A 25,493-nucleotide genomic window follows, 5' to 3' on the forward strand; every position below is an offset into this window, starting at 1 on the left:
CGCAAAATGCAATTTGAGCGAACACAATGTGATGATAAAACAAATTAATTCAAATTATCACATGATACGAGAGTTCCAATGGCTGACAAATATTTGGTCATAGATGAATCTATTTTTTACAACAATCACAACGAATTATTTTCTAATGACTTTTAATCTCCCACATGATTACGCACAAGGACAATTAAGACCACTGTATATTGTGACATCATACATTCGTTAGCCAATGTTTTGACAGCATCGATTATTGAAAAATCATCATAAGTCACAGAATCTTGCAGGAATCTACACAGACTATCCGGAGAAGATATCAAAGCTAACGGTATGTCATGTTTTAATTTTTTTTTATAATCATAAAAGTTACAAAAATAATAATATAAATATTGCAAAACTGTTGGTCGTAGGTAAAATGTGTAAGTTGATAGCCAAATGTAAAAAAAAATTGTCAAATATCTTTTAAGAAAATATATCAACTGCCAACAAGTGGCACAGAATAAAGTTTATTGAAAGCAAAACAAATTATTTTCTAATTTTAAATGAGTTTATATACATGCGATATCAAATTCTAAATCACGATGCACATTTTTTAAAGGAATGACTTTTTAAAAAGTGATATTAACACAATTCGATTATGTCTGTAAATTATTCCATCAGCACAACCTCTCGAAATAAAACATCTATTGTCCATTCATTCAGATAACATTTTTTTGCTATTATATTGAATCTCATGTTTGTGCTGTGCAACACTTGTTTGTATTTGTGGCCTCCCGATCTTTTGGTTTTGGTTGTACCTGATAATGTTTATTCCACAAACACAAGTTGTGCAAACGGAAATTGTATCATGTGTTTTTGTATCCTCTTTGCCGCATTCACGTTCATACGAGTGAAATTAGTTTGTTGTCAAAATGCTCATCCCGTGCAGTGAATGCCTTCCCTTCATATAATTTCATGCTACATTAAAAAAAAATATATATTGGTATATTATAGCTCATTATAAACCAACTATTGAATATACAAAGTTTCAGAAATTTACCGCATCCTAAATTTTAGTAAGAAGTTTTTTTTACAACCATGCTTAAGTTGCCATAATTTTAGACATGTTATGTTCGTTTGATAACATTCAAAGCAAAAATTTCGTTTAATTGTTGAATATTTTTATTACAGTTTATATAATTACTTCTTTTTTGTAAGTTTGTTTTATTCAGACGACATTTACTTCAAGTTACAGGATACGTGTATAGTTTTGTAGCATTAGTATACGGATATCTAAAACGAATATATTATGGATATCCATATACTTCTATTGACAACAACAAAACTGAATAAAAAGAAAGACATAATGAATACACACAGTATTTGACAATGAAAATAATAAATAATGGATAAATACTATACATAATGTCAAGCTCTTAATCACTCAAATTCTACAAAAGAATTGCAAATGAATCTGATTTAAAATTAATCTATCATCAACACCACACTCCCTTTTCGAAAACACATTGAGTTGAATATCTTACAACATTTCCTTATATTTATATTATTTCCAAGAAAAAAGTACTAATGAAGTTGGAAGCCAAAGTCATTTTTTCAAGTCGATAGTTTAAAATTAATATCATCTTAAATGTAGTAAAAAATAAATGAGGTGCACCACAACTACCCTCCAAAACATGCATGTTACCATCCGGATCAGATGAACTATTAAGGTTAGGGGGTTGATGAATTCTCTTCGTAGCATAAAAACTGGTCAGCGAAACTTTTAAATAACAAGACAACAAAACCTTATAAATCCTGTTGTATTTGTAACAGCATAGCTGCTTTCTAAAGATATAACTTCAGATGTATACATTCTTTTCAAATATAAAAAAGCATATTGTACATTATATGTTGGCATTATATCTATATAAAAAGCATATTGTACATTATATGTTGGCATTATATCTATATAATTACATTAGATGTATGTTTCATTATAATACTTTATTCTGATTAGCTAACAGCACATCACGTGTTATTCCGTAAGCAATTGTATCACTCAATAATACTTTTCATTCATGATAGCACGTGGTCCCACAATAAAGTGCACAGGTGAATTAAATAAAAGCAATATAAAATTCGTTTTTTCTTGACCATAGCTAAAAAATTGTAATGATAAGTATTGAATGCTTCTTTTTGTAACTTCATAGGGTTGTAAAAGCGTTGACCGTGCGCACATTTTTAGAATTTTTCATACAAAATGTACTTCGGTCAACGCTTTTACACCCCAATGAATTTACAATGTTGGCATTATATCTATATAAACATATTATACATTATATGTTGGCATTATATCTATATAAACATATTATACATTATATGTTGGCATTATATCTATATAAACATATTATACATTATATGTTGGCATTATATCTATATAAACATATTATACATTATATGTTGGCATTATATCTATATAAAAATACTGTGGTGTTGTAGCGTCTTTAACTTATTTTGATATTAAAAATGTATTTATATCTTTATTAGGTTTTGTCCCTTTTGTAGATGTACATTATATTCCTTTTGCAAAGGGATTTCCTTTCAGTATTTTAGTCAAATGGGTTATCAAATTATGTATGTTTTTAGAGGCTTCACTAGAGTACTCACCTCTCGTAATAGTGAAATGAAAAGCATAGGAGAAACATGTCCTCCGGAATGTTGGACTAATAACTGTATCTGAAATCTAAAAAAAGTGAAAGTTTGACATTGTAAAATCATTTTACTTGAAAATCATTTGAATAGCACTTGATTGATTTAGTGTGTTTGAAGCAATTTTTCTTGATTTACCTCCGCCAGTACAAATTGAGAAATATTACAACTCTCTTAGTCAGTTATTGTTGAAACATTTTTCAGTACTTTTAGTTAAAGGAATGTTTTGTATTAAGGAGTAGTAGTGCACGATCTGCAATACGGTTATTTACTGAGGATGTATCACACAATAAAAACGAAATGGTTAATAACTTCATATTTTTGTGTGGACTAGATATAAGTGAACTATGCTGCAAAATAGTTATACAAAAACCTTGACGATCATTTATCTTTTGTGTTTTTGAAACTAAAATAGAAACTACACAAAGACAATATCTCCTTGTTATAAGATGAAAGTATTTTATGAAGGTCACAATCTCCACTACAATGTTTATATTAGGATCAATTACGATCGTTCAAATAAAAGAAAACAGTTGGTGCCGTCATTACAAAATATATAAGCCGATTGCAATGGGTCGAAACTAACATGAACATCGATCGAAATTAATCTCAGTCTATTATATCGTTCTTATTAGACCCAACTCGAGGTCTTGTGTTTATTTTTGCCTAAATCTTAAAAAGAAAACATATAACAGGTTATCTATCTTGCATATAAAACTTTCGAAATTATCAAATATGTTAATCGAAGATTTTGTTTTATATCTTTTGAGACATTTGAATAAAAGGAGAAAGTTTTTTAATATGGTATTCTTTTAGTTATTGCGATTTCATTAACAAAGTACACGCCCTCTCTCTAAACTCAAAAAACAAATACGGCAAGGTTAGATTTATGTAAATTTACAAGTTATGATGTTGAAATCATGAAGTAGTTGATAGTTATTGTCTATGTTCTAAATTCATATTTCTAGTAATGTCAATCTGACCATGGATGCATTATATTGATATTACTAGATAGTACTGCTAGACATCATTGCCAGTGTGTCATGTTCCTGTCTTTGACACACACTACAGGAGATATGACTGGAATCACTACACACGTGATTCGTGCTTGGCATGAGTTGATTATCTTGTCAACATAACCGATCCCTGTCCTTTTGTAGTTTTGTCACTTTTATACCAAGACTAACGAGATCAGTTTACTTTCTTTATGTAAAGGTCAAAGATTTGTTGATATGCATAGCGATTATTATTTAAAAGAGGGACGAAAGATACCAAAGGGACAGTCAAACTCATAAATCTAAAACAAACTGACAACGCCATGGCTAAAAATCTATTTAACCTATCAATCAGCGTAAAAAAACAACTAAATACCCGTTATATGACACAATCAATCTTACATTAAACAGAGAAACCGAAAAACCATTTGTAAGGATATAATTTATTTTTTTTAAATATCAGAGAAACTCCATATGAATATGTAGGAATCAAATTCTATATATCAATTTTAAAGCATCTTTTGTATACTAATAAATCGTAGCGATTTCAAGTATATCTGGTACTGATTCTATTTGATTCCAACTTTTATTGATGATACAAAAAATGTTATTTAAAACTTAGCACCGAACTCCCTCAAGCAAATGTTGTTATGGTATTTTTGGTCGTTATCTGTAGTTCTCTTACTTCTTTTATATGTATTTGAATAAAAAAATACATTTACTTGGTGGCTATTTGGGTAAGTTTATTACAGAAACATTTGACCGTGAGCGTACACGAAGAAGTTTATTACAGAAGCACATGTCAGACGTATAAAAAGTATCAAATGTTCTATAACATGAAAGGAAATATCATTTTTACAAAAGTAAATAAAACAGTTGTGAAAATTTGATATTGGCAATATAATTAATAAGCAATCGCAATGACGTACTCAGGATTTAATTTCAGGAAACAGGAATTGAAAGGTAAAATACTGTCATAAACTTCATTGCTCACATCACTTGAAGATTTTATATGAATTCCTTGTACTGTTATTTCAACTAATAATCTTATTCATTTGACATGTTTCTTCAGAAACACATTTTCATCAAACTTTCGTGGTAACTTTTGGAATATCACATCCCTTCCTTTAAATTTATTGTTGAATTTCGAATAACCCGATTTGCTATGAACCTGTTTTCTTTTTTCAGACTACTTAATAATGTTTTAGGGTGGTAGTATTTGTAATCGCGTTTTCTTTTAGAACAGTTGTCTCAATCTGTCTGTTCCGTTAGTTATAAAACTGCAAACATTTATCTTGCTTTATGTCTTACCTTTTTTCACTTGCTTTCTTTCTGTATTTCTAAACGGCTATGTTTGAGCTTCTTAAAAACAAATAATACACAAAAGATCTTAGTTAGATTTTGGTATACCCTCATTTAGTAAGAGTATGCAATGTACAAGAATTATTGTGTTAGTTCATTTGTTCCTTCGTGACTACATTTTATGTATGCAACTCATTTGAACTCAGTGCCCACTTTTCAATGAATCAATGTCATAATATGCACACAAAAACTGCTTTCCTTAATAAACGAAGGACATACAATAATACTCGCATCGATATTTGTGATCAAAATACAAGTTTATTATGATTATTTTGTCTCTTAAATTACGACGACCCATTCCCATATTTACTCTATAAGGACTAAAGTAAATAATATGTATTGTTGCACGATACTTAAACTGACTAGATATTACAGCTTTAAACATATTTACTGACATTGATGTGACCTTATCAACATGAAGTATGTTGTACTTGATGAAGGCACCGTGTATCTTGGATAATAAAACTATAAAAAAATTTGCAAATATCATCCTCTAAAATTGAATTAACTTTTAATATTACGTCAGTGTATGTTCCCTAAAAGGGAAAATATTTAACTTTATTTTCTTTCAAAATTGATTTTACCATTTTATAGATGATTTCTACCAATAAGAAATCCCAATTTATTGATATTGAGCTAAAGTCAATAAACAAATAGAAACCTTAAAATGTATCAAAATACTTGATTAGAATAGACATAATTTACAATGAAAAAAACTCAGATCCGTCTTTCTAAACATTATTTTAGTTTCAATTAAACAAATGCTTCTCTCGGTATTGCAATAACAACACTCCTCACACAAGCATATTTATATCCGTGGTTTTTTTTTTTTTTAATTTGGTCTTTTACATTAGACACCTTGTGGCAAAACATATTTTTGAGTAAGAATTCACCTTTGTCATCTCAAAAAAATACCATAATTTGGATTGGGTACTAGTAATTGTCGAACATACTTGTAACCTCGAAGGAATGTGCGAGATTCTGAAAGTTATTGTCATCCTGATTATAACTTCCACAGACCCTCTTACAATGGCACTGTATTAGTCCATTGATAATGTGACAATTAAAGTAATCCGTTAGGCATTAATTTGAACATTGTTATTAAGACCACACTTAGAAGGTTTTGTTGCGGTGTTAATATAGTTGAAGCGTAATACAGTCGTAGATTTATTAACCATATAAATAAATGAGAAAAAAAAACACGGATATATTAAATCTCTATAATCCATCAGTACATAAAATATGTTTTAGAAATATAATAAGAAAAAATTGATTCCTAACTGTTTATGTGCAGTTTCTCGGAACTCATTTTTTTTTTGGAAAAATTAAATATTAATGATCATTTGGTTTTTATAGTTTAAATTGAGTCTGATCCTACCCTGTAATGGGTATTTAGAACTGTAAAACTGATTGAGAGATATTTATTCATTGCTAAATATCAACAAATCTTTAACGTTAACATAAAGTAAGTATACTGATTAATTTCTCCTCAGTTTTGGTACAAAAGTGACAATCATACAGTTGAAGCTAGCAAATATCGTGGCGAAATTATCAGCAACAATCTAACCTGGGATAAACATAGATAATTCAGTTCTCAAATCTAATAGAACTTCAGGTTTTATACGCAGATATCTCAAATACTACTTAATACATGTAAACGCAGCTGTGTCTGTATCCATGGTAGGACCAGCAGGGCAACATGGATGCACAGTATAGGATGCCCAACCCATAGTAAGATCAAGGCAATAGAACAAGTACAGAACAGAGCAGCACGCAGACCAAACACCTGGATGTGTCACAAAAATAAACTATAAAAGCAAATCCGGGTTTCAAACTAAAACCGAGGGAAACACATCAACTATGAGCGGAAAACTACGGAACAACAGAAACACTTAACTTCAACAAACGCGAACGCCTAGATACATAGAAATGGACTGTAGATATTAACTATCTTATTCCTTGGTTGGAATAGGACAATTTTAGAAACAATTATGGGTAGAACCAAGTTTTATTGCCAGCCAGACCCCCACGTATATGGCAATGTTAAGAATACTGCTAAAATGACAATATTACTTTACAGGAATACAGTGCAAACAAACACAAGAACACTAAATAATATAACAAATGGTACATACCAACATGTAAACCGCAGAATAACAACAGACACATCCCATAAATTTACAGCACCACACCAGTTAAGTGTGGTGTCCATTTCGCTGAATTAATACACATTATTTTGTATGGGTCAGGTATCCGCCTCGGCGTGTGGGATTTTCTCGCTGCGTTGAAAACCCCTTGGTAGCCTTTGGCTGTTTTCTGCCTTTAAGTAGGGATATTGTCTCTTCGACACATTCGCTGTTTTCTTTTCCAATTCTATAAAACTACTACACTATGGTTACAGCTCTAAAAGATAAGTAGGCCACTTTGAAGTTTGATACGTAACGTTAAAAGATACCGTAAATGAATTTCACTTTCGACAATGTTGTATGCATTAATAATAAATGATGCATTTAAGCATTTCAGCACAATAGTATACAAGTGAAAGGTAAAATACCAAAGGAAACTTAAAATTAAAATTGTAAGGTCCTTCATCAAAATGCAAGATCAACACATCAAACGAATGGAAATCAACTGTCATATTCCTGACTTGGTACAGGTATTTCCTTGTGTTTTTAGCAACATTTCAAATAAGTAACGAAAATCTTCTGTTTAAAGTTATAATTCAAATAATGTTACAATTCTATATGAGCTTAGACCAACACGATTTCATCCTTAGTTTTTTAGCAGTATTCTTGTTGTTTCATGTTTACTTTTGTGTTGAGTGTTTTGTGGACTGTTTTTCTCGACTTAATTCATTTGGCCATGGAGTGGTCTGTTTTCAATTCGACTTGTGGTTTTTGATTGCCTCTTCTCAATCTGCTCTCCCTTTTAGATAAAAGAATAGAGTTTCACTTTGTTGTAAATAAATTTCGTTACAGTCCAACAATATTTTATCATTACTCTGTGTTTTGTCTTTTCATTTCATGTTTTATAGTAATACATTTACATTTTGATAAAAGAACCAGTGTGTCAATTTCAAGGTGTTCTGCCTATTGTTAGCATTTTATTTTTGTAAATGACGTTTTAATCAAACACTCATGTCTTTGGTTGAAATCATATCCCACGTTTGTAACCTATTATTTCCAATTGATAATGATACCGCAATACTTGAAATTGAATAACATCATAGAATTTTATTATCTCTGCCAAAAATAATTCCATTTAAAAAATATCTCAACAGTATGAAAATCAAACTGGAGTTCATTTAAATTTCCATCAATTTTATTTTAGCGAAAATTGGTGCCTTTTCTACGAAGGCACTTGTGTCAATTATGATAAACAGGTATAGTGTCAACGAAAATCTCGTCTTCAAATGTTTTTCTTAATGTCAACCGCAATGTTGGTGTTAACTTTTTTGTGAAGTATATAAATGATTCGAAGGAACCATCAAAGCCAAATTGAAACAAATAACACCATCAATAAAAGTCACTCTTAAGGTTCAACTTAAGTCAAAATATAAGACACTGCATACACATCAAAACTTTGCCTCTATTTTTCATACTAAAATGAATATAGTCTTGAACTATGGGAACATATATTCATTTAAACATACTTAACATAAACACACTGTGAAAATTGTAAATAAACTTGAAATTTTTATGTTGTGGCCAAAACGGTTTTGGGGGTGAACACTAAATTTTCCAAAAAATCTGGAGGTTTGCAAGATTACTTATTGTTTTTAAAATTGGTATGAATGATTATTGTTATATGTTATACAGTACAACCTACTGTTTATTTTTAAGAAAGTGTACTGATTTACGAGTTTCAGTTAATTTCATGTATCTAAGTGAAAGAATATCGAAGGTACAATACAGAAATTAGACAAAAATGTCATTGTAACATATTTATGTGACAAATAAACATTAGCTTGTACTGCATTACATGTAAAAGTATTTATTAATACCAATTTTATACAAATTAAGTCATCTTGCAAGCCTTCAGATGTTTTGGAAAATTTAGTGTTCACCCCCAAAACCGGTTTGACCACAACATAACAATTTCAAGTTTATACACAATTTTCATAGTGTGTTTATGTTAATAAAATTGAGAATGGAAATTGGGAATGTGTCAAAGAGACAACAACCCGACCATAGAACAGACAACAGCAGAAAGTCACCAACAGGTAGGTTTTAGTGAATATATGTTCCCATAGTTCAGGGCTTTATATCATTTAAGGTTGAAAAATACAGGCAAAGTTCAGATGTTTCTATATTTTGACTTTAGTGGAACCTTAAACAATGCCTGATTTCATTATTAATATGTTATGTAGTTCAATACATCATATATCTATTCAACCAAAATGTGTCTATTTCTAATCATGCTGAAAATAAGAAGATACCTGCAAAACACTATAAGAAATATGAATAGATTTGGTCTTTATCAAGTCTGTTCTTTGTTACTACAATGACAATAAGATGTGGAATGATTGCAATCGTAGAGCAATGGTCCAAAAGTTAGCAACAAAATAACGTGACCGCATATTGGTGTATTTAATGTAAAATAATTCAAATAAGAAAACTAACAGCCTGATTTATGACTAAAATAGTAAACCAAAAGTAAATGTGATATTCAGCAAAAAACCGACAACCACTAAACTACATGCTCTTGGGAACATTGGTGTCTCGATTTCATACGGATGTGATATTGAAAAGCAAAATGATTTTCTCTATTTGTTTGGAGTTTTGGTTTCGGTCTTATAGGAATTTTGGTTCTCAATGCTCTTCAACTTCGTACTTTATTTGGCCTTTTTAAACTTTTTTGGATTCGAGCGTCACTGATTAGTCATTTGTAGACGAAACGCGCGTCTGGCGTATATACTAAATTTAGTCCTGGTATCTATGATGAGTTTATTGACATACAGCTCTCATTAGCATTTATTCATAATAGACAATTCTTAAGAAGAGTTTACAATTTGTGTTCAACAGTAAAATGAAAAAAGTTTGTCTCTTGCTATAGACTGTCTATAAAATTAAAAGATTCAAATTTTTTTAAACAAATGATTAATGAATGCCATGTTAATCTGTGCATGTTGTATATTTGGTATCTTTAAGAAAAAACAGCACCAGATTTGCAAATGAGGGCTTTAAAAATTTTTAAGTGTTCATTTCGTTCTCATGTTGTACTGTTACACCACTGTCCCAGGTTAGGGGAGGGTTGGGATCCGGCTTACATGTTTAACCTCGCCACATTATCTATGTATATGCCTGTCCCAAGTCAGGAACCTATTATTCAGTGGTTGTCGTTTGTTTATGTGTTACACATTTAGTTTCAATCATTTTTTGGTACATAATTTAGGCCGTTAATATAAAAAAGAAGATGTGGTATGATTGCCAATGAGACAAATATCCACAAAAGACCAAAATGACGCAGACATTAACAACTATAGGTCACCGTACGGCCATCAACAATGAGCAAAGCCCATACCGCATAGTCAGCTATAAAAGGCCCCGATAAGACAATGTAAAGCAATTCAAACGAGAAAACTAACGACCTTATTTATGTAAAAAATAATTATTAGTTTACTCGTTTCAATTGTCTTACATTGTCATTTCGGGGTCTTTTATAGCTGATTATACGCTATGGTCTTTGCTGATTGTTGAAGGCCGTACGGTGACCTATAGTTGTTATTTTCTGTCTTATTTTGGTCTCTTGTGGAGAGTTGTCTAATTGGCAATTATATCACATCTTCTTTTCATATTGTTGGCATATACCGGTATACTGCCAAAATATGACTTTAGCGAAATATTTGTTTGATATCAATAATTATTATCTAGTTTTAGTTTTCTATCAGTACTCTCTTTTTACATATCAGCTAAATATATGAGACTAGTCTTAAATAATTTATCTATCTTGAATAGTATAAATGATTTTCTTAATCTGTCTGAAGATAAACCCATGAATACTTACTGTGTCTGGTTGACAAATTGTATAAAGACATTACTGTGATTTCAAAATATAGATCACTTTTGTTTCATTTAATTATAATTGAACCGTTACAAAAATGTGTCTTGAAGACACACGCAATAGGAAGATTCACATGCGCATTACCGTTATAGTGGAAAAAACTATTTAGTTTGCACATTGACATAGCATAGTCAAATATTCTTATTTTGTCGCCAAAATAGAAAAAAAAAACTATGTGATAATATAGAATACAAATCGATGTATGTGTCTATTCACAGAATTTAATTACATATCATTATTCACAGTTTATGATATAAATTGAACCAAGTGATAATCTGCTCGCCTTTATGTAAGAATTAATGATACTAACATCGAGTCAGTAACCATATACAATGGGACTTTGACAATCTGTAAAATGAAATACTTCATTGTCAACCTTACAAGCAATCTATTAAAAAGCCCAATATCATGCTAGGTTGTTAATGCCAATCTATTATTTATATGGAAAAAACAAGACAGTATATCACAATATTCACGAAGTGTTAATGTAAAAGTTAAAGTAGGCCAATAATAAGAATTACCGTTATTTCGCACTTTAATCATACTTTTCATAAAAGTTCATCGGTCAAATTGTGGTGATAAATGTAATATGGTTTTACATATTGATGAAAATTTCGAAAATTCATTAACCTGACTTCGTTTATCATCATAATAAAAAAGTATGTATGAAGAATCACTTATAAAGGCAAACCGTATACCCATTATAGATCTCATCAGAAACCTGCTAGGCGCTAATGTAAAGTATTGTGTAAATTGTCGTCATTGTAGAGCATGGTATTAACTTTATTGTTTGCTTAGATAATTGTAAATATCTAAATGATACTAAACAGATTTCAAAACAAATAACTTTTTGTGGAAAGAACTTTTCGTGGTATTTTATTCGACAGGCTAAGATAGTTTAGTTAGATTAAAATTGGGAAGATTTGTTATATGTAAATTTTTGTTTTCCTATTCTTTGTTCTGATGGTGGACTAATATCTTTTTTAAATAAGGAGTATGCAAATATTAGGGGTAATTGCTCCTTAAACATAAAGAACAAACGAACCCATGTTATTTTAATAAATTTATTACGAATTTCGAAAGGTTATGTATAGTACCAGTAATAAGTTAAATTAGGCAAAAAGCTAGCAGAAATTTTAAACATTAAGACGGTTGTAGTTCGTAAAAACATTTGATTTGAAATACTTCAACAAGGCGACCAATCATTAGCAAAATACATTTGAAGCTTTACGCTTAATGGTGATTGTGTAATGCGTATTTAGGACAAGGGTCATTAACAAATAATACAAAATACATGTATTGTAAAATATAAAATATTTAATTGCATGTAAAATGTTGGAAAGTATTTAAAATACAAACAAATGAAACAAAAATAAAGAACAATGGTCATAGTACTAATTTAGAAAATAAACTTAAATTCTTTCATGGTCTTTACTTGTACTAAATGTTCTACATAACAAATTCAATGGTTCCGCATAAAGTACTTATGACTTGTCTAGAAGTCTACATGGTTTAAACTATATTGGTTAATTGGTCGTCTCATTGGTGTTTACCTAAGATCTTTTATTTATATTTGCAATAGAACAGGACCACAAGTTTCTGAATGCCATATGTAGAGATATGTTAGTACAAACTTACATGAACCATGATTAATCATATTATGAAATTGATCTATCTGTCCGTCATATTGACATTCTCTGTGTTAGACGTGTACATTGAAGGGACAAATACTTTAACTCAAATACATTAAATTAAACCTGACCTCATTCTAGAAAAAAATGTCTTTTTGTATTCTTAATTTATAAATGTCCATAATATATGGCTGTCGTGCAATCTGTTTGCAGTAAACTCATAGAGCCTACTTTTGTTTCAGTATGTTTATAGTGTGGTGCACTATTTTGGAAGTAAACTCATAAAACCTTAATTTGGTTTCCTTGAGGTTATAGTTTAGCCTTCATACTTATAATGTGAACAATTTTCTGACAGTAAACTCATAACGATTTTTGGTTTCATATGTTGTATAGTGTGGTTGGTTATTCCTTGGAATCCAACGTTTATAATTTTAGAAATCTTCTGGTAATACACTCATAGGGCAGTACATGAGTTCATATTATCATAGTGTAAGCAATCTACTGATAGTGATCTCCCAAGGTCTCCTTAGATTTTTTTTATGTTTATAGAAATGTAAAGTTTTTTTTAAGTAAACTCAAAATGCCTTCTTTTGGGTTTCTGTTAGAAGTTTAAGCAATATACTGATATAAACTCACAAAGCCTTCTAATGTTTATTCCCCCATGATGTATAGTGTGACCAATCACAGTCTAATAAATGTAATAATTTGGTTTTCGACTGACTACTACACTTGTTTCATAGATGTAATACAAGTGGATTCCAGTTTACTATTCTAATGGTATAAATCCTTCTTCGGTTTCCTATGACGTTTGATGTGTTTCCCTAAGTTTAAGTTTGTTACCCGGATTTGGTTTTTTTCTCAATCGATTTATGAATTTCGAACATCGGTATACTACTGTTGCCTTTATTCATATGGTCTTTTTTTGGTTTCCTATATGTATAGTTTCAATATTCTTCTAATAATATACTCGTAATGCTTCTTTGTTTTTGTTTCCTATGTTCAAATTGTGAGCAATGTTCTGATAGTTATCTCATAAGGCCTTTTCTGTATAATAGGTAAACATTTTGTCTTATAATAAACTGATATCTCCTTCGTTGATTACTTTGTTTACGTATAGTGCGAGATAAATCCCATTCTTGCGGGCCATTTTTAACCGCTAACGTAGCATTTTTTATTTTTTATATTACGAGGGTATCAATCCAAGTGTTTATAAATTTATTTTGCAAACAAAGATATAATGACGTAATCAGTTACATCAAATAACATGTTCACTGTTAATTATGTGTTTAATTATTCAGTTTTAAGCAAAGTCAAATGGCATAAAATGTCATCGAGGAGAACTGTTAAATTGAGCAAAATTTGTAATGACAAAAAAACTCATTTTGTAAATCAGTTCAGTTTATTACATAATTTTCGACATAATCCAATGAATTGTCAATTATTTGTATGCTCGATTTCATTTGCAAAGATACAGAGAATTTTCCATTATATCTTTACAAGTGACACTAATGAATTTGCACATTAGTTGTAGGACACTATGCTTTGTTTAATATTGCATAATGTATTAGTCAACAATGCATAATTTCTTCCAACTGATATTTCATCGTGTGCAACCTTTTCTGTTGACTCTCAATAAATTCATGTACAAAATGTATTTATTTCTTTATAAAATTATTTAATTTGTGTTGTTGGATTTCAGTCTCCATGACACCTAATTGGAATTTCTATTTATTTACATTTGGTATGGTTGGACCATTCCCTTGTTTTCGTGATTATTGTTATATTAAAAATTTGCAGTTGGAACAATTTTTAGGACATATAATGTGATATTTAGTTAACATGTTGTATGAACCATGATCTGCAATTCACAAAAAAGTTTACAGTGTTCCCTGTCGACTATTTTTTTATAAATAATTCAAATAAAAAAGAGGGGATTTAGAGACCAGAGTAGTATATCTAATCATATCGAAAAGTACAAATATATATTTGGGAAGATCTGGTATGATTGCCCATTATACAACTTTACAACAGAGTCCAAATGGTCACAGTAATATTTTCACTTTTTGTGGCTTTGGTATATTCGTGTAACGCACAGTTCATAACTCTATTGTACTGTACTTGGCAGTTGTTATCAAATAGTCAGTTCCTATATATGTTTGAGTTTGTTTTTGTAGCGGTCCGGTGTTTCTGTTGTTCCCTTGTTTCCCTCTTATATAGTTGGTGTGTTTCCCTCGATTTTGGTCCTCGATTTTTGTTTATGAACCGGATTTGTTCCAGGTAAAACTATTTATGACTATTTAACAGCGGTGTAATACTATTGCCTTTATTTTTCAATAATGAGCAAAACTTATACCGCATAGTAAGATATTGAAGCCGTTTGCTTTGCTGTTTGACGTATGCATTCAGCCTTCTTTATTTTTCTCTCATTGTCATATGCCCTTCTCTTGATAGTGAAATTCTTTCCACTTATGCGTTTGATTTCTTAAAGGAGGTGGTTGGATTTGATTTTTCTAGAGACAACTATCCACATGAAACCAAAGGACAAGAATACAACATTGCATGAATATAATACATTAGACTCTAAATATAAACCACAATTAGTGTTTGAAGACATTGCTTTAGGCATAAGACATAAAATATTATCTGGTTATCAATCAAAAATAAAAGTTATAAATACATATTACAGATTTCTAAATCTTTTTGCACATAGTATCGACCTTATTAGACATAGAATACACGTAACGCATACAGATAATTGGTTAGATCGGAAACCGATGTAAATATAAACTTTACTGGATGTCCCTGGGAGATAATGACTAATAAATCAATCACAAAACTCAATCAACTCATTATTCTTTACTTGAAAAGTTGATTTCATTTAAGATGCAGGGATTCAGCCGGATATATTACGAGTCAAAAACTTCTAAATGTCTATTATATGAAGAAAATTGCATTCGATATAGATGAAACAAAAATCCTTGATAGCTTAGATCTATTGACAATTGCTTTTAGGTACTTATTTCATAATTCCATCCCGTAGAAGTAACATGAAGACAATGAACTGTTTTATCTTATATAAATATAACGGTATATGCTTATCTAATTTGTATGATTATTTCTTACTTTAAAATGTTATCTAAATCGTCATGCCAATGGCATATATGATCAACTTTTTTAAAGATGGTTATTTTATTTACTATGAGACATGCTTTGTACTCTAATTGAACTCTCTAATGGAACCCATTTTGTATCAAAACAAAATTTCCGACATTTTTAAGTTACAGGTATAGTACTATAGTTTATGTACCATTCTTTGTTAAATCTTTGTTTGTTTTTGTTCTAATTGAGATTGTTACACGGTCATTACTGCTGTACCCCTATTTTGACAATTTTACCTATTATGTCTGTTTTGTTCACGCATCGTTGTAAATTTAATGAAATTTGAACTGTCATACAAGTGAGAGGTTTAGCAATATAAAACCAGGTTCAATCCACCATTTTCTACATTTTAAAATACCTGTCCCAAGTCGGGAATATAACAGTTGTTGTCCATTCGTTTGATGTGTTTTATCATTTGATTTTGCCATTTGATTAGGGACTTTTCGTTTCGAATTTTCCTCGGAATTCAGTATTTTTGTGATTTTACTTTTTCTAGACATTTCTTTCGAAAATAATAATCTGCATTGTACCATCTATCAAGTCAACTTTTACAATGAGAGGGTCCAATTTATTCATTTTTGTTATAGTAGTAGTGGTTGTTTTTCTTTAATATATTAAATCATATCAACATAATGAACGAAAATTTGATTTCCAACTTCACTCGTATTTGGCACAACTTTTTGGAATTTGGGGTCCTCAATGCTCTTCGACTTTGTACTTGTTTGGCTTTACAAATATTTTGGTCTGAGCGTCACTGATGAGTCTTGTGTAGACGAAACGCGCTTCTGACCTATTAAATTATAATAATCCTGGTACATTTGAACATTATTAACAGAATACAATAAAGTACACTAGTGTAATATGTTTTAATATTTAAATGATATTGTTTAACATCTGACAATAATTGACACTATTATGGCATGTGATATTGGTAAATATGATTTATAGAGTTGTACGTGGCAATTACTAGTAGTACATTCGAATGGAATGCTGATGGAATAATTATACATTCACTTTATAGAATAAGAACAGTTCTTTCAAAGCAATAAACAAGAAAACGACCGTTAGAAATGATATATTCAACAGCCCATGGTGACAAAACTTTTGCAGCCGTCATATAGCACATTATTGACTTCATATTAAAATATCTCATATTGACAAAATGTTAAAAATATGAATATTACTGTTGTAAACCTTTTCAGCTTCAAATCATGCCATCTATTTGATTGCGGACTTTCCGTTTTGAACTTTCTTCGGAGTTAGGCATTTTTGTTACTTTATTTTTCATGTAAATATTTATTTTCATTTTCTATTCGAACATTCAAATGATATTGTTTAACATCTGACAATAATTGACACTATTATGGCATTTGATATGGGTAAATACAATTTGTAGAGTTGTCCATGGCTATCAGTACATTCGCACGCAATACTAATGGAATAATTGTACATTCACTTTATAGAATAAGAACAGTTCTTTCAAAGCAATAAACAAAACAAAAAAACAACCGTTAGAAATGAAATATTCAACAGCCCATGGTGACAAAACTTTTGCATCCGTCATATAGCACATTATGGACATCATATTAAAATATCTCACATTGACAAAATGTTAAAGATACTTATATGAATGTTGCTATCCTTTGAGCATCATGCCATATGATTACGGATTTTCCTCGGAGTTCGGTAATTTTGTTATCTTACTTATTAATTTAAACATTTATTTTCATCTCTCTTTTCGAATGATTGAATGATGATTTTAATTTACTTTTTAACCGGATTTTTGTGACAAAAATGTCGGTTATTGATTTGGGGATGTACGGCGGGCGGCCGGGCGGCCGGGCAGTCGGGCGGTCGGGCGGGCGGGCGGGCGGCAATCAAATGTTGTCCGTGCATTAACTCATCAACCGTTCAGCCAAAGCTTTTAAAATTTTAACATGTTGTTACTGACAACTAAATGAAGGTCAAGTTCAATAATGGCGATTTTGACTTTTACCGTTTCGGAGTTATGGTTCTTGAAAGATTGAAAAATGGAGATTTCAGTTGTGTCCGTGCATTTACGCATGAACCATTCAATCTAAGCTTTTCAAATTTTAATATGTTGATACTGATGACAAAATGGAGGTCAAGTTCAATAATGACGATTTTGACTTCTACCGTTCAGGAGTTATGGTTCTTGAAAGATTGAAAAATGGTGTTTCCAGTCGTGTCCGTGCATTTTCTCATGAACCATTCAACCAAAGCTTTTGAAATTTTAATATGTTGTTACTGATGACAAAATAGAGGTCAAGTTCAATAATGACGATTTTGACTTTTACCGTTCAGGCGTTATGGTTCTTGAAAGATTGTAAAATGGCGTTTCCATTCACGTTGTTGCATTTACTCATGAACCATTCAATCTAAGCTTTTCAAATTTTAATATGTTGATACTGATGACAAAATGGAGGTCAAATTTGATATTGACGATTTTCACTTTCACAATTCATCAGTAATGGTTCTTGTGATATTGCCAGGACACAAATAAATATTAATAAATCCGGTTTGCTGTCGTTGTGACAGCCTCTTGTTTGTAAATAGTTTATTGCATTCTAGTGTGGTATGCCATATAAACTCAACGTTTGATTGGATGTAAATAGTTTATTGCATTCTAGTGTGGTATGCAATATAAACTCAACGTTTGATTTGATGTCGTATATCGTCAATTCTAAGATTTACAATCGGAGTCATTGGCAACATTGTTGCGCAATCGAAACCGACGCCTTTTGAATATTTCAAATGCTTTATTTCGATTATTTGACGAGTTCTCGTATCGCATAAGAAAAGGAATGAAAGCATAGAGAAGGTTTCCTCAGTCATATTGGGATTCCGTTGTAATGACACAAATCCTCAACTGACGATAGCAGCTCTTCAGATACAATACTCCCTAAACGAATCATGGTGTATCTGTCTTTAATTTAATGGTTAATTAATTCTAACAGATGACACTGATTACAGCTTAAGCTTAACATAAACTCTAACCTTAAAACGTGTACGCAGGAAATAGATTACAAGACGAACAGGCAAATCGACTATAAAATAAAGAACTTCAGTACCTCTTTGAAGATTTAATTAGACATTAGTAAATGACAATACAGTCAATTAGATTATAATGGAATCTATTGCACGATAGATCGGTCAAAGATTGAAGTCAGGTCCCATTATCATGGTTAAATCTAAAACTCATTCATTTTTATAATTAGCTTTTTAATATTTCATGAGGCCATCAACTTAAATATAAAGTAATTAACGCAATCATCATGGAAGCACAAAATAGTCGGTACAATTTACTTTTTATTGACATTCGAGTTTTACGTCAATATCAACCGCCTTCTATCGTGTATCATTTCATTACATACCTATTTTCTTATTGAAGTGGTTAAATATAAAAAGTTTCATTTGTCAGTGGGTTGATGACAATATTCATTCTTGTCATCTTTCACTATTCATAAACTGTAAAATGAGTGCTTCGCGTGTTCATCATTCGCCAAACACAACGTAACATGAAGTCACATGATGCCACTATGTTTCATAGTTTGAAACTACACTTGCTCGGCTATCTTTTCTTTTAGATATCGACACTGGAACTCTAAATATTGTAACACTAAAGCGAACATGCATAAAAAATTGTCAAAACATAGGATTTTTTAAAATGATCACTAAAGGTCAAGTAAATGAGCAAAAGAGGGTCGTATGACTTTCAAAAACATTTATTTTGTTGACAATCAATTAAATGTTAAATACCTGTTGAAATATTAAAAAAAAATCATTCTCAATTTTATAACACAGACCGAATGAAAGAAAAATATTCGCTGGATAACAACCTCTATAAAAAGACGAGTGTTCTTTTATTCGGACTTGTATGAACTTTAATATTAAAAACTAAATATAAGCATTAAACTACCTCCCTTTGTAAATTGTAGACAAATGCATGACTGGACATATAAATGTATTTTTTTCATTTAAAAAAAAATAGAAAATAAAAAAATCAAGATATTCAGATTCTTTAAATGTCACAAGTATAATTTTACTTATATGACAATAAAGAATTATTATTAATATTTAATTGACCAAAACCAATACATCTAAAGTTTTTAACTGACAAAACAATGAATATAAAAACAAAGTCAATTCCATGTAAGGTCACCTTCCCCGAGGAACCCCATGTTTTCTATGGAAACATTACTGAGAATATATATTTGCAACAGCATTTATTAACTTCTTTTATTCTAATATCGTGTGGACAAGAACAAATAAGATCAGCGAAAATAATTTAAATATTAAAGAATATTAACACACACACACACAAATAAACACGAGAAAAATTAAGAATAGAAAAATGTGTATATGCTCCATGCGCCTGTTTGCAGCATGTACTGTTTAAAGTAACTAGTGCACACCAATTTTGCCTATTGTTTAATATTGTTATATCATCGCTTTTATACTACCAAGGCCACCAAAAATGAGGTTAAAATTAAAAAACAATCATTCAATTATGCAATATTTTTCACATTTTGTCGTCGTCCCATTGAACTTCTTTTGACATTTCATAAGAGCACTTAGTGAAAGCGCATTATGTAACGTAATGTATTGGAGCATGCCTCATTTCTAGTTAACATTTTAGTTTCTGTCTCAACCGTGATCCAATTATATTCTATACAAAACAGGACTAAAATATGTTTCTGTATTGTTTCGTACAATTTCATACATTAATTTCTAAGAAATTGATCGAAAATTTAAGTACACCAATTAACTGTATATCAAAAGTCTAAATAATATGCTTAGATTGTTCAGTATATATTCAAATGCCAATACATTCAAAACCAGTTAAGCCCTCTTCAGTGCTGACAAAGGCGTTTTGAATTGACTGTTGCAAAATTTTACATATTTTCAAAGTTTAATTTTGCATTAAAGCATCCAAGAAACTGCAATGGAATTAAATATATCTTACACAGCGTCATGAACAAAGTGTGTATAATTTTGATTTCAAAAATTTTAAGTTTTGGTTTGAAATGTTGCTTAAAATTTTTAAAATTCTTTCTTCAATTTACCAAAACCAAATAGCAGATTTTATACATGCATAAAATGTATGATGACTAAGTTTGTCTACCACAACCCGCTCCCAGGGAATAGTTTGCCTTACCCGTATAAAGCACAATTTTCGGAATTTTCTGTTTCAAGTTTATGCTCTTTAAAATCGTAATCAATTTGGTCTCCTAACTGTCTGCAAATGGTGAGTCGTATGTGAACGAACGAAGCTTGCGTCTGACGTGTCAAATTATATTTGATGAGTTAAAATCTGTATATAGAAAGTAAAACTGCGATACTTAAAATTGAGAATGGAAATGGGGAATGTGCCAAAGAGACAACAACCCGACCATAGATACTTACTTCTTTGTGGTAAGCTAGGGTCCAAAGAACTGAATATGAAAGAAAAGAAAATAGATTGGTGGCCTTGGTCTGTTTTCTGCTCTTTGTCTTTGGCACAGTTTTCATTCTCAATTTTATTCCATGGTTTGTGGTCGTCTTTTGTCTTTTACTAGTATCATCAAATCATAAAAAGACAAACAACGCTAGCGTATGCCAACCTCTATCTTACCGCTATGTATTATTCTTTAGTCTTAATTGTTAAGACCATTATTTAAGCCCGGATAAGCAACATGGCCATATCTTTATTTTTAACTGTTCTTAAGTCATTTGTCAAACTTACTTTTCTGTTTCGTTGAATTTGATTAGTCTTTGGTAGATGCAAAAATATATCCAATTTTTCAAATGAGAAAATATCCATTTTTTTGAAAGCAATTCAAGAAATTGCATACTAATAGCTTTTGCTAGAAATTCAAATTTGTCTGCTAAGAACATTAAATTATTTTAATTTCAATCTACTAAAGAAACAGTAGGATTGCATGTTACAAAATTATTCGAAATACTTGCACAGAAGAATCCTTTTGCTAATAACGCGTATTTTAAAAATAGTCAAGATTTCATCTTTATATTTTTCTTTTTATATAAGTGTCTTACAAATATCCAATAAATAAGTAGTTCATTGTAAATAGATAAAACCAAAATAATTGAGAAGAAGGAGGAGTTGGTTGTTGTTGGTTTATGTGGTCTGTTGTATACTGTCTTCTATATTTGACGATTCATAATTCTCTTTTCGTTTATTATATCAAATAAACTCAATAATATCACAATTTTAAGAATTTTTAGAAATGAAGTTTGATTCTTAAATATAATTACTCTAGTAATAGGATCAAATTAGTAAGATTATTGCCATTACATATGATGTAGAATCTTTCAAAATATTCGACACCACCAGACCTAATAAAAACACTCAAATGTAACAACACAGAAATTCACTTAAATTCATTTTAAAAAGTGAAAATGAATTCATAATTGGATTCCTTGATATTTAGTATCACGTGTACTGCCTGTTCTATGCTGTGTCTATGGCCACTTTTAATGCTTTAGCTTTCATTCTTGTCGGATTTTATAAATATAATCAGGTTTTTTACCATCCATTTCAGTTTGATTTGTGATAAATTCAGTAGTTATATTTTTTTCTAATTTTATTTCAATTTTAGTCTGATTTGTAAGAAAGGATTCAGATCAGTATAACACAGGCTTATTTTTATTCGATTTTTATCAACAGTTAAAAGTTTTCTGTTCCAACATTTATGACTTTAGTATGATTTAATGGTATCCACTACTTGAATTCTCATTGTACAAACATACATGTGATTTAATTATCACCAGACTTTAGCATCTCTTGCTTTATATGATGAAATAAATGTGATTTGAAATTTAATTGGTTATTTCCTCGATAACTTTGACGATATTTAAACCCAGTAATGTATGGTTTCCTTTAGTTGATTGCTAACTAAGAACTTGGAATAAAAATCTCACCAATATTGGCTTTTACATTCACACTGGGAAATACATATGAGAAAAAAAGAGTACGGACCGGAAGATAGGAAATACATTTAACAGGATATTAAATATTTAGATATTGTATTGTTGTTCTTTTTTTTTCTTTCAGGCAAAATGAATGGTTGGTATGCAGGAACATTCTTTGTAGTGGCGATGACCGTGTTCATTTCACTTATTGCTAATGTTGTCTCGTTTGAAGCAAAGGCTCAAGGTTTTCAACCATTCACCATGAACCGTGCTCAGTATCAAAAATGGAATGATCGCTATCAGAAAAGATTCGGATTTGGATATCCTTCATCGTACGACGGATTTAACACTGACAGTCGACAACTTATGAGCTTAGGTCAACTTCTACATCGTATACCCAAAGAAAAAAGAATGGGAAGATATTCAGCAAACAGTCCATTTGCATTTGATCCATACAGCAATACATACCAAAACTGGAGAGAAGTTTTCAGCGGAATGAAAAGAATCAAACCAAAGGAAAACTAACTTTTAAACAAAATTAACTTTTCTTGAATAAATTTCACATTTGAAATTTATTAGCATGAACAAATGTAACTATAACACTTTTTAAAGGCAATCATATCTTAAAAAATACTGTACTCAATTTTCAGGAATGTTAACAGTTTTGCTTATGTTTCCGAGCAGTTTGTCATTATTTAGGACTTTGAATAGACTAGAACAGTACGCATTGTTACGTAGTATGCGTGATTAAAATATGTAAACCACTAATGTCTTGATTATTAAATATTTAAACAATCGCAGGGATAAAAAAAAAGTTTCTCAAGAGAAAGATCAGCTATACGATGGTAAAAAAAAAGAATAAAATTTAAGCATTTATTTGGTAGCCTCTTACAGGAACACTAACATTAACAAATTATTTGGACAGACTCTTAATCTCTTGACGCTTATTTATAGACTACTTCTCTTCAAGATAATAAAGGTATTGAATATGATTTCTTAAACTATTGCTTATATGAGTTGAGTAAACCCAGTGGCTAGAAATGAAAATTTATTGAGACTGAACAACATGTCATGTATCCTGAATTTGTTGATGCAATGAAGGAATAAAAGATAGATTTGGTTTAATTCAAGCATTCTATATTAGCCCAGTAAATCTAATAATCAGATTCATGGTTGCTCAAGTGTTAAATCTTGTCTTACTTTATAAGTCATTCAGGAAGTATATATTCAACAATCAATCCAACAAATGAATAACGACATTTGACAAAAAGGAAAATACAACCACTTTACGGTACGAAATGGCGATAACGTATGATAATCGGACAAATGAAAATAGTATAATCGGAAATAAACAAGGACAGAGACACTTCTAGTTCATATTGAAGCTCAAACTGAAAGAATAAAGGGAGATATACTGCTTAATTGGTATGACCAAATGCACTTGTATTGTGAAAATTGATAGACGAAGCTAGGAAGAGGCCTTCTGTCATGATTCTTTTTTTATTTTAGAAATGATCTTAAAATGCAGTTGGTATCTTTTCAGAAATATTCAGGGTTTAAAATAAAACTGGGTATCCTGTCTCTGAAAAAAATGTCAATTAAATTCTTTTTGAATTAATTCTGCACCAATGTAAAATACTATAAACTTGAAAAGTTGTGAAAATCCCCTTTTCCAATTCAGAATTTCAGATTCAACTAAAATCTCTTACTGGTATAGATTCTATATAAGAGAGAGAATGCTTTGTATAAAGTAAACTTTACTCATAGATTTTATATAAGAGAGAGATAATATTCCATATAAGTTTATATAAAAAAAATGTATTGCACTACCAAGGTAAATTCAAAACGTTGGTAAAGTTCATAAAACCTAACAAAATCAAAATTTTAACTTATAATGTTATATCAACTAATGGTGCGCATGTGATATTCCTGACTTGGTATAGGCATATTCGGTAGCAAATGGTGTGTTCATTTTGGTTTTAGAGCTAGCTTAACCTTCCACTTGTATAACAGTTGTTTATAGTACCGTTATATTGACAAAATTGGATGTGCTACCAAAACAAACATAATTGGCTAATGTGACAGTTATTTTGATCAAGCAGCCAAAATTGTGTAAACATACATCACTAACATACAACACAGCTGACCTATAATGGTTTACTTTTTTTGAAATTGTTATTTGGATGGAGAGTTGTCTCATTGGCACTCACACCACATCTTCCTATATCCAACACAACTGACTAACATATACTCAAACAAACAAATGTACAAATAATTATGACAAAAATATTATCTTTGATATGGTATTAGTTATTATTGGTCTTGTATTTACGTGTATTTCCCTAACTAGAATTCTCGCCAGTGATTTTCTTTGTCATAAATTGATAGTTTTTTTTTTTTTTTATATTATGGAAATGTGGTAATGACGGCAGATTTTTTATGGTCTCTGGTTTTATCAACACTTTATCATGACTGTGGCCGATTTAAAGCTTGATATTTTATATTGACATCTGTCTATAATTGAATCTCGTATGTTCTTTTTTTGTAGACTGGTCTTTGCTTTTTGGTCGTTTTCCCTTTTTTGCCATAACAATGTCAGTTTGTTTTTGACTCGTGAATTTGACCGGGAAACAGTATATCTCAATCTGTTTGTTCTTGTTTTTTACTA

The 25,493-nt window shown here is 30.5% G+C and overlaps 1 long non-coding RNA gene across 1 annotated transcript; it reads left to right on the forward strand.

Annotated features, from left to right (window-relative positions):
• The first annotated feature begins 213 nt into the window (after positions 1-213).
• On the forward strand, positions 214-23,817 carry LOC139513477 (uncharacterized). The gene is made up of 2 exons (XR_011662450.1): positions 214-322; positions 22,968-23,817. It is a non-coding gene; the product is annotated as an uncharacterized lncRNA (long non-coding RNA).
• Positions 23,818-25,493: the final 1,676 nt, after the last annotated feature.

Source organism: Mytilus edulis, chromosome 2, assembly GCF_963676685.1.
Source record: "Mytilus edulis chromosome 2, xbMytEdul2.2, whole genome shotgun sequence".
Lineage (NCBI taxonomy): Eukaryota > Metazoa > Mollusca > Bivalvia > Mytilida > Mytilidae > Mytilus > Mytilus edulis.